Source organism: Canis aureus, chromosome 7 (assembly GCF_053574225.1).
Source record: "Canis aureus isolate CA01 chromosome 7, VMU_Caureus_v.1.0, whole genome shotgun sequence".
Lineage (NCBI taxonomy): Eukaryota > Metazoa > Chordata > Mammalia > Carnivora > Canidae > Canis > Canis aureus.
The window spans coordinates 67406427-67421467 of NC_135617.1; the positions used below are offsets into that span (position 1 = coordinate 67406427).

Genomic DNA, 15041 nt, shown 5'->3' on the forward strand with positions numbered 1-15041 from the left:
GGCGGGGCCCGGGCTCGGCGCGTCCCACCTGCCGGCTCGCCCAGGTGCGCGGGGCGCGGCCACGCCGGACCTGCCCACGGCCCCCGCGCGGGGCCCCGCCGCAGCCCGGCCGGCAGGTGAGCAGGCGGCGGGAGCGGGTGCTGGGGAGGCCCGGGGGGCTCCCGGGGGCGGAGGCGGGGGGACAGGGCTCCCGGGGCCCCCGGCCCGAGACTGGGGAGGGGGGATCCTGCGCGGGGTTGGGGGTGGAGCTGGTGGAGACGATTCTGGAGAAACAAAACCCCACAACTTTGGATTATGGCAAGTTTCGAAAAGGTACGAAAGTAGACAGACGAGACCGGTGAGTCCCACGTTTGAACGTGCCCTGAATCCCCTGGGACTTGTGTTTGCTTAGAAAGACTGGGGGGATCCCTGGGTGGCTGCGGGATCCCGGATCCAGTCCCACGTCGGGCTCCCTGCATGGAGCCTGCTTCTGCCTCTGCCTGTGTCTGCCTCTCTTTGTGTCTCTCTTGAATAAATAAGTAAAATCTTAAAAAAAAAAAAAAAAAAAAAGAATGCAGACTCTGGTCCAGTTGATCTGGGGCGGAGCCAAGATTGTGCATTTCGAACCCGCTCCGGGCTCAGAGACTCTCGGGACCTCACTTTCTGGCGATCGTGACCCCAGCCCCGCAGCTTCAACAGTTATATCAACCCTTAGCTGATGTTTTGTTTTGTTTTAATTTATTTCTTTCTTCATGAGAGACACACAGAGAGAGGCAGAGACAGGCAGAGGGAGAAGCAGGCTCCCTGCAGGGAGCCCGACGCGGGACTCCATCCATCTCGGACCTCGGGATCACATCCCAAGCCTAAGGCAGACGCTCACCCGCTGAGCCACCCAGGCGTCCCTACTCTCAGCCAGTTTTGTTTCCATCATTTTGAAGCAACACCAGGCATCATATAATTTCATCCATAAATATTTTTTGTGTCTCTAAAGGCTAAGGACTGCTTTTAAGACATAACCACAATGTCATTTTTACATCTAAAATTACCAACAGTGATTCTATAGCACCAACTTTCCAGTCCAGGCCCAAATTTCCAATTTTGAACGTTTTTTTTGCTGGCATCCTAATGCCCCATGAGGGCAATGACGGGCCAGGGCCTTCTGCCACCTGTGTCTGGTGGCTGATTCTGTGCTCATACAGGGAAGGGGTCGTGGAAGGGGTGGGGACCACTCGCTTCACTTAATCAAAGGGAGAGAAGAGATCTTGAAGAAGGCAAGGAACTTGCTTGTGGCCCAAGCCCTGGGCCGTGGTCACTCCCAGCGTCGTTCAGCATCAGGCACAGTCTGGAGACCACTGCAGGACGGGGACGGTGCGGGGATCCCACAGAAATGCCCAGCAGGCATCACATTCCAGGACCCTGCCTTATTCATATCTGGCACACAGTAGGATGTCAAAAACTGTATTGAGAATGAATGGAGGAGTCGGCCCATTCAAAGTGGCGAACTATTTACTGAACACTTGTGTTTGCCGTGTGCCAGTCATTATTCCAAGTGTTTTACATATACAACTCCCTTACTCCTGGTGAGAGATCTATGAGTCAGTACTATTATTATCCTCATTTTAGAAATGAGGAACCTGAGGTAGGGAGAGGTTAAGTAACTTGCTGCAAGTTGCACGGCTGCTAAAGGGCAGAGCTGAGTTAAAGATGGGAGCATAGCCTGGCTCTAGAGGCTGTGTTCTCAGCTGCAAGCCTATGCGATGTCTCTGGATTGAAAGGTCTTAATTCTTAAAGGAAATGGTCTGTATTTCAAACCAGCCCCCCTACTCGCATCATGAGGACATGTCTACTGATCAAACCATGTCTCCCTCTGCACATCCTACACTAGGGCATCTGGCATCTTCCCTGCCCCATCCTCTACTCTGATCCTAGGACCTGTGGGAGGAAAAGGGAAGGGGCTATGTGCCTGCAAGGGCTGCAGGAGATTTGGACCTTTGGGGTTGGTGGTGCCAGGGGAAGGCATCCTGATTCTGAAGCTGGGGTGAGGTCCTGGGAGCCGGAGTTCAGGACCAGGTGCAAGGCAAGATAGAATGGTCCAGAGACCTCGGGTTGAATATCCAGTTCCCCAAGGCAGGGACAGGGCTTCTGCATCTTTGTTGTATGTCTCAATAACCTGAGCATGGGCAGAGGTGAGCCCAGAAAGCTGAGGAATACCAGGGAAGTGCACCTGCCCGAGTCCTGTGAGGGCATGAGCTGGCCACTCAGGCTGTGGCACTGGATGCCTCTTAAGCAATGGTCAGGAAGTGACTCAGGCCTCAGTCCGATGACACTGACCCCCACCTTCTCGGGCCTCAGCTGGGCCTGTGTTTACTCAGAAGGCACACATCCTCAGAGAAGAATCCCTTGGAGGATCCAGTCGGGGAAGTCACGGTTGGGAGAGGAAGCATAGGGGGTCCCTGAGGACGTCCTGGGTGTGCCCCTCTTGTAGCCCCAGGCTTCTCTTTCAACTCCAAGACCCTCTGCTCTTCTCCTCCCAGATGTTGGCCCAACGTTGTCATGTTGGCTTCTGCCCTGGAGGCAAGGTGGAGGCAAGAGGGTTAGGAAACCAACTTTGGAAGGGGGCCCGAGTTGCCACCCTGACTCTGCACCACTGGCTGTGTGGCCCTGAACAAAGCTACTGCCCTTCTCTGCAGAAGTCTCAGTGACACCTTTGTAAAGTGGAAGTGATAGGAAAGCAGGGCAGATGTAACTAAAGAGTCCTGGGAATGTGTCATCCCTAGGGCAGTACAGCAACAACCCCACGAGGTAGGGCCTGTCAGTGCCTCCAGCCAAAGGTGACGTGAAGCACACCTGTGAGTGAACAAGCAGGGTTCATTGTTCCTTGCAGCCAGGAATGTGCATGAGGGGGATCCACGGGCGTCTTGGTAACAGGGTGCTAGAAAGGACTTGCTCTAATGTCTGCATTTGTGTTAGGTGATCGGCGAAGGGTTTAAGGAAGCAAGACTTTGATCTGGATTAGATGCTGTCAGGAAGTAGAGGCGAGGCCGGGCTGGGTATCTTAAATCTTACCTAGAAGGAGGGCCAGCCGGAGAAGGGAGAAGCCGTAATTGGTTGAGAAGCAGCCTTTACTCAGATTAGCTCTGCAGGGGATGATTGGTCATTTTTGTGGTCTGGACAAGATTCATGTTTTGTCTGTTTTCAGACGTGATTATGGAATGGTCTTGTTTTTATCTTGACCTATCACGGTCACAGATGGCCTTATCTGTGTGCAACAGGAGCACACCAAGGGGGAGCTGTGCCAGGCCAGCTCTGAGCAACACCAAGGCCTGGCTGAGAGGGCCAGGCAGCTCCGGGATGTCAGAGCTGCTTTGTTTTGTCCGGAGGCTATTGTTCCCCTAGGACAGATGGAGAGACCGTAGCCCAGAGGTGTTAGGTGATTTGCCCAAAGTCACACAGATGGAGAGACCGTAGCCCAGAGGTGTTAGGTGATTTGCCCAAAGTCACACGAGACCAAGAAGTTGGTGGATGTGATTTTCCAGCCTGTTGTCCTGCTCCAGAATCTGCACTTTTAACCACCAAGTAGGCAGCCCAGCACCCAGCAACCTCTGGGAGGTGACTATTGTGTTGTCTTGCTAGTGATATCAGAGGGCAAGGGCATGGGTTTTGAGGGTACTGATGACTGGTTTCTTAGGACAGAGACAAAAGCCTCACAAAACAACGAGGCTGGCTGCCCGTGCCCTCCACCCTGGCCACCCAGACTCCAACCTGCCTCAGGAATCTGACCACTTTTCAAACACTACAGCTCTCCCTGTCCCAAGCGCAGGGCCAGCCACTCACATCCTCCCCACAATTGGCCAGGAGGCTGCTACAAAGTGAGAAAGCATGATGTGCCTGGGGTCTCGTCAGGACAAAATGGAAAGAGAGCTCTGGTTCCAGCTCTGAGAGACTCCCCTGCTCCTTAAGGGCTTTCAAAACTCCACAAAACAGTCAAAATTGAGAGGAGGTAGGGAAGTGCAGAGGGAAGACCGCGCCGCGTGTGGTGGCTGCCCTGTGCCTTGTTAACTAGGGGGGAGACCACGCTCCCTGCAAGGAGCTTGATGCAGGACCCTGGGATCATGACCTGAGCCGAAGGCAGACGCTCAATCACTGAGCCACCCAGGCGCCGCGCTTTTAAAACATTTTTTAAGTTTTCATTTAAATTCCTGTTAACATAGAGTGCAGTATTACTTGCAGGTGTACAATAGAGTGATTCATCACCCACACATCACCTGGTGCTCATCACGGCCAGCCAGCGCCCTCCTTAATCCCCATCGCCTGTTTCCCCCATCCCGCCACCTCCCCTCTGGTCACCATCAGTGTGTTCTCTGGAGTGAAGAGTCTGTTTCTTAGTTTCCACCCCGCCCCCCCCAACCTTTAACCCAGCATTGCGCCCATCCACTCACTGTTTATTGAGGGTCTACTGCACGCCAGGGACTGGCCCAGGTGCTGGGGATGTAACTGAAATGTGGCAGATAAAGACCCCACCCCCCCACCCCCCATCCCTTCATGGAGCTGACCTTCCTGCTGCGGAGGCAGCTGGAGAACCACTGAACAAATCGGTGGCATTAGGTTGAGCCACATGAAATTGCTGATTTCAGATGATTCAAGCAAATGTCAGTCAGGCAGGGCTAAGCACTGTGAAGAAAATACTGCCAGGCAAGGCGACGAAGGACTAGGAGTGCTTGTGCGCGGAGACAGATCTGTGAGCAGCACCTCACTGCGCAGGGGTGGGAGCCGTGCAGGTGTGCCCGGCGCGGGGGTGGGGGGAGCAGTGTCTGCCTTCCCAACTTTTCCACTGGGTTCCCCCATCTGGGCCTACCTCTCCCCCCACCCCACCCCCCTCATTCTTCACTCCAGCCGGCTCTGCTCAGCCCCACAGAAGAGCAGCTCACCAGCCTCTGGGTACTGGGCCCTGTTCCCCAGCACCTCTTCCCCTTCTAGGGGGGCTGGGGCCAGTCAACAGACTCGGCCTGAGCAGAACATCCATCCCAAGAACAGAATATCGGGCTCCCCCTTCTCACAGGTGCCCCTCAACTGCATGAGCTTTCTCTCTCCTTTCCTCGTTCTGCCCAGGTCCTCTCCCTGCCCTCAGCTGGGGCACCCTCTGGTGGAGGACGGGGTTGGGGACAGCTCTGGCGGAGTGGTCGCTCCCAGCTGGCTTCGGGGACCCAGAGGTAAACTTCCCCTCCTCACACCATACAAGTTCTGTTCCTTGCTCTGCCCTCCATCCACCCCAACACCCACCTCTCTTTGCCGGGCCTGCAGAGACGGGCCCCTTGGCCCAGTCCTGTGAAAATGTGGCCTGAGGTGAGTCTGGTGAGCTACTCCAGGGATGGCGTGGACGCTGCTCCATTTGATCTGCTTTGTCCTCTGTGGCATTTCCTCAGAATCCTAATTAATCTGCACTGTCCTCCATGAAATGTCTGCCTCCACCACTGGACAGATGACTCAGTGAGGGTGAGGGCAGCATCTCGGTCACTGCTGAGGCCCCCCACCCCTGGCACTGTGCGTGGCCCACAGTAAGTGCTCAACAAATACTTAGTGAATGAATGAACCAAAGATATTTGTCTGTTGTTGGTTCAAGAGGCAATGAGAGGTATGAGATTTGAAGAGCCAAATGGTTGAGCTGAGGAAGCAGCGGTGGGGGGTGGGGGGCACGTGTGGTCTCTGGTTGGACACAGTCTATCCTGGAGGCTGTTTGGTCTTGTACTGTTCCATTGCTCTCTGAGGCAGGGCCTATGGGCGTCATGCTCCTCTGTGTGATGGTAAAAGGCTTTTGATTAAGAACCGGGCACATGACCTGAATTTGAGGACCTCTTCTCTCACTGAGAATTTGCACTGAACTTCCATCGTAAAGCGGGTGCCTCCCTGCCTACGGCCTTCACTGTTCCCACTGACCCTGTGGATAAGCCAGACCCTCCACCTTTAGAATTGCCCTTCCTTCCGGATCTTGAAGATTCAGCTCTTAACCCACCTCTTCAAGGAGGTGTTCCAGAGTGAACTCCAGACCTGCTCACCTCAGTCGCCCAGGATATACCCTCCCAGCCCCGTGACCCTGGCTGCCCCCACCCAACACACACACCCAGGCTTTGTGATGACCCCAGTGTCCTTGGGCTACTCTGGGGAGTAACAAGGACTGGGAGGCAGAGCTGGGTTTGAATCTCGTGCCAACACTTATGGGCCGTGTGACCTCGAGCAGGTGAATGCATGCCTCTGAGCTTCCTCATCAGTAGATGAGGGAGCAGGAGGGTTTCATGAAACTATGGACGCACGGTTGCTCACTCACATCCTTCAGGACTGCTCATATATCACCTCCTCTGAGTGTCCTTCCTGACCCCATCGCCAGCCATGCCCCACCTGCTTCTCCCGGCCCCCTCTTCCTTTAAGACCCTCAGTTTACTTGTTTGTCATCTGTCTCTCCTGGAACATCGGGTCTACAGGAAGAGGGGCTTTGACTACTTTGTTCATTGCTGAATCTCAAGTGCCTAGAACAGTGCCTGCATGTGGTGACTGACCGAGCTGCCGGTACGTAGAGGGGGCACTCAACAAAAGCATCTCTGTCTTCTTTGTTTGCAGCTCATAGGTTGGCCAACTCCCTTCGGGCCCGGGGCCATCCCAGCTCAATGACCTGCCAAAGTGCAGTAATAGGTCAGTGTCCTGCCTGGGATCCTGGGTGCCCCAGTCCAGGCCGAGGAGGCTGTGCACCCCAGAGGGCATCTCAACAACCTGCCCTTCCAGGGCAGAGGCCACTGCCTGTTCCACCCTATCTACGTAAACATCCAACACCAGGACACATGAATCATCATCCCCAGGAGCCCCACAATCTTTATGCGGGCCAAAGAAAGCCAGATAAGACTAGTGGGACCATCTGCCATGGCAGACGTTTGGGCTCTGATGCCAGCTCTGCTGCTCATTTTCTGTGTGACCTTAGGTAAGTCACACTGCCTCTCTGGGTACTTCTGTTTTCTCTTTTGTGTATTTCACAAATATTGATAAAGCCCTGATTTCTTGCCAAAAATTGTTCTAAGGGCTTTATGTCCATCTAAGTCATTTCATCCTCTTAAGGACCCTATGAGATGCGTTAATAATACACTCCATTTTTCATATGACAAACATGAGGCACAGAGAGGCAAAGTGACTTGCCCAAGGTCACACAGCTAGTGCGGAGCAGAGCCAGGATTCAAGCCCGTGCAGTCTCAGGTGCACTCAGTGCTGGCGACCACTACGCTCAGCTGCATGGACCGCGCCCCTGGAGGCCCAGCCTTTGCCTTCCGGAATCAGAGTTCACTTCTCCGGATGGTGCCTCCATTATTTGGCCACACGCTTATCTTCCTAAAGTTTCCATCTGGCTTCCCTAAACAAGAATCTCCCTTCCATCTTTCCCCAAATCTAATCGCAGAATCCATTTCTAGAAGGAAATAGCCATTGGTGCGTTGGAAAACTGGCGCTGGGGGACAGAGAGCCCCCATGTGTAGTGCGTAGCGATTTCCATGGTGCAAATACTTCCACCGGGACCAAGTTCAAGCTTCCAGCTTGTTGTCACTGAACATGCAGTTGAGGAGAGAGGCACAAAGTCAGCTGTCAAGAGTCACCGCGAGTGGGCTCCGGCGCTGTCAGCCCACGCCTGGATGTGGCAACAGGGATCAGCAGGTTACTTGGTGCCAGGTGCCAGCGGGTCCTCTGGGCCCCGGGGACTGTGCCTCTCCCCGCCTCACAGGCCCCCCGGCTCTCTCCTGTCCCTCCCGGGGGCCACCCTTCCTCACCCAGGGCTGGATCTAGCTTTGGGTGCCTGCAGAGGGGGGCCCGGCGGGGCGGCTGGCCAGCGAGCCCAGTGCAGGTGCACCTGCCTGGCAGCCCAGCTGTGACAGATCTGCCCGGTTAGAGCGGCCTTTCTTCCTCTACCTCCCCATCCCTGTTAGCTCCCTTGTGCCTCCAGGAAAAAGCTCAAACGTCTTAGCCTGTTGGATAAGGCTTGCCCCCGACCAGGCACCACCTTCCGTGCTAATCAGATCCTCCTCAGGCGTCTGTGCACCAATGGCCTCCGTCCTGTCTCACAAACATGCCTTACTCATCCCTGGCACCACCCCTTTGCTTGAGCTGTTGCCCTTCTGGAATGCCATTCCTCTGCTTCTCCAAGGATGGGGAGGCCCCTCGTGCCTCAAGACCTGGCTCAGTAGCACTTCCTAGACCACTCCTACCCCTGTGGCCTCTCTCTTCTCAGATGCCCGTAGGACACAGCAGACCCTCACACTGGAATTGTCGGTGACACACAAACGAAACTACTCTGGGAGTTTCTTGAGGATATGGGTGGCAATCTGTCCTCTGACCCGATTTCGCAATGTAAACCAAAGCCTTAGTCCTTTTGACCAGATTGTAGGTTGAAGCACCAATCAAGACATGGAAGACACACAGACAAGGGTCGCCAGCCCTGTCCTCGAGAGGCTCATACCCGAGTGAAGGAGGCAGAGCAAAAAAGGAAATGACAACTGTCACCTGCAGGTGGGAATGGAAATTGGCACAAGCTTTTAGGAGAACCGTTTTAACAATATGTTATCTCAACGGTGAAAATGCGCACCTCGTTTATCCTGAGAATTGCATAGCCATCAATTTAGTCGACATAAAACAGACAAGGGGGCACACACCTGTCACTACTATTTATCCTCTATGTCAATAAAGAGACCTTTCCGGCATCATGAGAAAAAAATAAAAGAAAAAAAAAACAGGTCTGGATGGATCGTTCCAGATTTGCAGAGTGGGTGTGCATTATTCCCATATGTGATTTTTGTGCTATATATGTATCTGTAAAAATATCAAACTGGATCATTCTGCAACTTCCTTTTTTCACTCAAGATTGCTGGTGGGATCTGCCCCTGTCAATTCAGGCTCACTCGAGATTTCTCAACCTCAGCACCGAGACACTCGGGGCCTGATAATTCTTGGGGTTGGGAGGCTGTCCTGTGTATCATAGCAGCAGCCCTGGCCTCTACCCACCAGATGCCAGCACCTCAGCCCTCACCCTCCGAGTTGTGACAACGAAAAATGCCTCTAGACACCGCTCCTTGTCTCTGGGACACAGACTGAACCTGGAGGGGAGGTGAGTCCTTCCAGATCGTGTGTCCTCACTGCTGTGTCGGATTTTGTAGTCGCAATGCACTACAGCTATCTTCCTATCCTCCTATTGATGGACTTGGAGGTGTGCCTCAGTTTTTCTTCTCTTTTCAAATTTTTTTATTTTTAAGTGACCTCTCTCCCCAGCGTGGGGCTCAAACTCAGAACCTGAGATCAAGGGTTTGATGGACACTTTACCAATGGAGCCAGCCGGGTGCCCCTCAGGTTTTTTCTGCTCTTACAAGTAATGCTGAGTGAAAAGTCCCCGGCATTTATTCCCTTGAGCCCAGTGGGAAAGTTTCTGGAGAACGTGGAGTCGTGAGGTGCATGCAGCTTCCCCCCTCGCTAAATCCTGCCAAACTGCTTCTAATGTACGAAGTTTTACGGTCTCTATGTAGTCCAATTAATTAGCCTTTTCCTTTATGGTTTCTGGATTTTGTGACATACTTCGGAAGCCCTTCTCCTTTTAAGTCTTTGCTTTATCTGGAAATGATTGTGCCTAAGGAGGAAAGTAACTGTCCAGCTGTCTCAGTGCCATTTATTGACACAGACGGCAGGATAATGCACCTTCGTTTCAATGGAAGTTACGTATTTTTGCAGATTTCGAAAATCTAGGGGTTGAGCCACCCCGTCAACAGCTATTATTTCTAGGGAGTGGGTTAATGGAAGTTACCTTGCTACGCCGAAATTTTTTTCAACAATAAACATGTTTTGTGCTGTGGAGGAGTAATAGTAGTTAGAAAAAGCAACCCGGTCGGTGCTTTGACGCTGGAAAGCCTGGTGCAAGTTACAGAAACACCTGCAGTGGGGGCCACCTGGGTGGCTCAGTCGGTTAAGCACCTGCCTTTGGCTCGGGTCATGATCTTGAGATCCTGGGATCGAGCCCCACATCAGGCTCCCTGCTCAGTGGGGGGCTCTGCTTCTCCCTCTCCTTCTGCCCTTCCCCTGCTTGTGCTCTCTCTCAAATAAAATCCTAAAAACAAAACACACACCTGCAGTGGGCAGGTGAAAACTGGGAGAAGCTCGGTGCGGTGGCTGTGGTGTTTCCCAGCTGGGGAACGGGTGGGGTTTGTTAGTGGCAGGACAGCCTCCAGATGGGCACACGCCCCACCACAAGCATTTGTCAGCACCCATCATCAGATAGTCACTGCCTCTGTCACCGGACAGAGCCGTGGGTGTGAGGTTTTGCTACAGGGCCCCGACCATCAGCTGTGTCATACCTGAGCAATGGTCCAGGGGAAATGGATCTTTGTGTAATGGCAGCAGGTGACGACTTTACACCTCAGAACCAGAAACAGGTGACTACATTGGCAGCCCTGCAAGTGGAGCCAGCTGATCAGGTCAAGGACACGAGGGCCTAGGACTCCTATGACAAAATCCCAGTCTGGCAGCTGAGTGCCAGGGAGGTGGATCCAAGGTACCCTTGGCCCTGAAATGGCCCCCAACAATGAGCACTCAGAGCTTCTGTTCTAGGGGTGCCAGGGAAATGGTACATTGTTTGCTACTATCTTCCCCATTAAGAATGTTAACTCGGAGAGGGCAGAAATCTTCTTTTCCCCCCATGTTCCCGGTGCCTGACACATACAAGTTACCCAACAGGTGTTTGTGCAATGGTTGAATGAGGGAGCAAAGATATCATAATGACTTCCAATTTCCCCTTCTTTTTCCCTGGGATTTTCATTTTCAAGTGGCAGATGGATGGGGAAACAGTAGGCATTACCTGGATCGTGGCCATCAGCCACCTTCAATAATCTTTTGATTCTTGTTCCAAGTCATTAAATTGCTGTGCATCCAACTCAAATTACACAGCAAGATGTAGCCAAGAGAATCAGAATCCAATTGTCCTAACGCTTGTCTCAAACTGGCGACTTCTGCACAGCACCAATTCTTTGGGCAGATAATCTGTACATATTTGGTTTCTTTCTTTAGAGGGCCTTTGCTTTTAAAGATCGTTGATTATAAAAACAGGAAGCAGAGGACAAGATGGTCTGCAAGTGATTAAAAGATGATAGTCATTCACTGACTCAGTCAACAAAGGTTGGCTGCCTACTGTGTGCCAGGTCCCATGCTGGGTGTTGGGACACAGTCGTGAATAAGACAGTCTGTGCCCTCAAGGACGTACAGCCCTGAACTGACATTTATTGAGTATTTAATGTATGCCACTGGCTTTACCTGCCTTGACGCATATAATCCCCACAACAACCCTATGAGGTAGATCCAGAAAGACGAAGTAATTTGCTCAGGATTGTACCACTTGGAGCTAGAGGGGTTAGGACTTGGACCCAGGCACACTGTTTCCGGGGCCCGCATCCTTAACCTTTGTATGTTTTTCTCTTGAGCAGGTGATACAAACACCAGGCAATGATAAAACAGTAATGACAAAGTGCTGAGAGCGCCACCACCGATGGATGCAGACAAGTACAAGAGGTACACAGAAGGGACCCTGAATCCCAGCTTGGGGATGGCCAGGGAAGGTTTACAGAGGGGGACAGAGCTGGTTAGCCTTGAGGAGTGAGGAAGAAGGCAGGGGCTTCTGCACAGAGGGAATGCCCCGCACAAAGACCAGAAGAGAGAAGGCTAGAACACATGGTGGCATTCTGCACGTAGAGCCTGCCAGAGGGCGCGAGCTGTGAAGAGAAGCATTGGAGGAGGACATGGGTAGCTGCTTCTCTCCTGAGGACTGGGGGGTGCATCTCCATCCCTGGTGAGCAAGGAGGCAAGAGAGAGGGGCTGGGACCTGGGTGTGGCCCTGCACCTAGTTAGGGCTAGAAACAGCCGGCAAGGCCTTAGGGAAACTATGCAGAATAAATACATTTTTCTTGATTTTCTTTCAAAAACCAAGAAAGGCGTGTCTAACATCAATGCTGTAAAACTCCATGGAACAAGAAGTCCTTCAGTGTCGATTCCAGGATGGCCTGTCGATTCCAGTCTTGGTAATGTGACTCTGGACGAGAACTTGAGCCATGACTTGTAGAGCATACGTAGGGGTTCAATAAAATAATTACTTTTTAGTAGGGAAGGAGGGAAAAGGAGGAAGGGGTAGGGGGAAGAGGAAATCACATCTGTCCTTCAGTTTGGAGGCTTCAGTCCACAGCCCCCGGGCCATTTCTGTCTACGTCAGCAGTTCTCCAAGGGTGAACTTGGGAAGTCACGGGGTCATTTATGGTTGTCGCCATGACCAGGGTTTTCTGATATTTTGCATGCAAGGGGCATCGTGCAGAGTGAGATTCTCAACAAGAATTGCTTCATTTAACAAAATACGTCCTGCTGGACATACACGTAGGTGGAAAAACCTATTTATCGTTATCCGAGCCTAGACTATAACTTGATTTGATGTATAAAACACAGGTTGGTATTTTTGTTGTTGTTGTGTATATGCTTAAAATTTCCAGGATCACAACTGAGTAAATAAAAAAAAGATGATACTGTTTCATTTGAAATGTATTGTGCTATCTGAGCTGCCAAGACAACATGATGCCGTGGTCACATTCAAGACAATTCTGTTTAGGTGCAAGCATCTAACTCCTTCATTATGTCTTTTGTATATTTATGCTTGAGTATTTACATATTGAAATGTATCTTTTTTCTTTATCCATCATTTATATTAGATCATTTATCTCCTTTGGAATCCTGTGAGTCCGTGTATGCTATCTATGAATTTCACTTCAGGATCCTAAAGTGGATGTTTTGAAATATTAGTTACACAAAAGCATGTTGGATCTGATAGATTTGAGAACTCTATCAGAGTTCTCTGTCAAGGGGATAGGCTATATATATATATATTTTTTGTTTGTTTGTTTGTTTGTTTTGTCCTCCTTCTCCAAAGGTCGTGGTATATATAGATTTTCTTCATTCCAAAACTGGATTTAAGGTTACTTCCTCACTTGGCTTCTTAGTGACTTCTAGATAAAGTACATTCTCTAAACTGAATGAATCAAGCTTTGCAGTAAGGCCGCCTGGGTGGCTCAGTCTGTTAAGCATCTGCCTTTAGCTCAGATCATATCAGGGTCCTGGGATCAAGCCCCACATTGAGCCCCACATCGGGCTTCCTGTTCAGCTTCTCTCTCTCTACCCTTCCCCCTGCTTGTGCTCTCTTTCTCAAGTAAATAAAATCTTTAAAAAGTCCCTCTGGCTGTGCATACTCAGACCACAGACTCTGGCCTTGATAATGGAAGTTGTCCAGAAACTGCACTGGAGCTCGGTCCTGGACTATCTTGTCCTGGGAGCTCTCCTTCCACATGGTTTTAGAGGCTCACACTGGAGGGAGGACACTCCACACTCACCCTGATAGCAAAGCCTCAACGCCCAGGGTCAGCCCCAGTGAGATACAAACTAACCAGTGCCTCGGGTACCACAACATACGAGGCACACAGAGGTTTATTTCATTTAATCTTTATAATCACTTGGAAACCAAAAAAACTATCCCAGTGTCACATGCCTGACAAAAGCTTGAGTCAGGATTTGAACCCGGGATTTATTATGACTTCAAAACCCAGTATTCTTTCCACAGTTACCCATCACCTGCCTAAGAAAATCTTCCAGTCATACCCCGGTTTAATTACTAAATGTTCTGGCTGTGGCAATGGCCCATACGCTTCTGAACAAAGAATAATTTTATTCATTTGACACCCACTTCCTTTTTCTTTTTTTGAGAAATGGAATAGCCTCAATCCAGTATCAAGCATACTTTTTTTCTGAACTAACATCTTCCTTTTCTCCAAAGAAGATATAGTCCCACCTTTAAAAAGGCCTTTCCTATTTCTTTAAGTGAGAACAGGTCAGTAGGTGTTAGTCTTCAATTATTTCTTCAATTCTTTGCTATTCTGCAAGACTACAAGTGTCTCCGCTTTGTTATTTAAAAAAAAAAAAGAAAACAAAACCTCTTTAAAAAGAAGCTCTATGCCGTGGGGCTTGAATTCATGACTCCAAGATCAAAGAGTCACACTTTCTACTGTTGGAGCCAGTAGGGCCCCCTGAGGGGTCTCAGCTTTAGACCAGTGATTCTCACTCAACTAGGGACAGTTTTGCAGCAGGGCACATTTGGCAATGTCTGGAGACATTTTTGGCAACCAGAACTGGGAGAAGGGAGTATGTGTGCCACTCATCTTGTGAGTAGAAGTCGGGGTGCTGCGTAACAACCCCATGCGGGTCAGCCTCCACATGTAACCACCCAGCCCAAGATGTCAAGAGTGCCAAAAGTTGAAAAATCCAGCTTCAGATCCCTCAAATACACTCTTCTACTGGGGAAGAAACTACCAAGCCCTCCCAGCTGGGGGGAGAATCCTGCTACAAAGGAGTGATGGTGTTCTGCTTTTCAGAGGCCCAATAGCTAGGTGCAACAACCCCTTTCCAGCATGTGTTCTCCCGTCTTGGAAAGTTGCACTCTAACACTAACAAAACTGAAATTGGGGAATGGTTCCCCCAACTTCATTTGGACAAAATAATCTTATTAAACTTTTTTTAAAGCTTTCAGATTACAAAAGAAATTATTCAGTGTTTTTTGTTGTTGTTTTACAAAACACAACAAATCACACAAATTAGAGCCTTCTATAATTCTACCTCTCAGATACAGTTGCTGAGTTTGGTGTGGGTTCTTCTAGGGCCTTCCTGGCCATATCTTTCGATCAGTAAAAAGGGAGGACAGCATATGATACTTTGCCACTCACTTTCTCTCCCTCCTATCTTGCACATGTATCCATGCCTAGATATATGGTAGTCCACTGTAAGACGACCATGGTATTTAATCAAGTTCTCATTGACAGATATGTGGGTTACTTCCAATATTTTGCTATTATAAAGAACAAGACCTTGGGGTACCTGGGTGGCTCAGATAGTTAAGTGACCGACTCTTGATTTCAGCTCAGGTCATGATCTCAGGGTTTTGAGATCACCCCATCAGGCTCTGTGTTCAGCCATGA

The 15041-nt window shown here is 50.6% G+C and overlaps 1 long non-coding RNA gene across 4 annotated transcripts; it reads left to right on the forward strand.

The window, feature by feature from the left end:
- Positions 1-23: 23 nt before the first annotated feature.
- LOC144317621 (uncharacterized) lies at positions 24-12751 on the forward strand. 4 transcript variants are annotated; one of them, XR_013383622.1, is made up of 3 exons: positions 24-116; positions 11466-11550; positions 11966-12751. It is a non-coding gene; the product is annotated as an uncharacterized LOC144317621 (long non-coding RNA). The 4 variants fall into 4 exon arrangements; XR_013383624.1 differs by lacking the exon at positions 24-116 and adding an exon at positions 151-926; XR_013383621.1 differs by having other exon boundaries at positions 11466-12751.
- The last annotated feature ends 2290 nt before the right edge of the window (positions 12752-15041 follow it).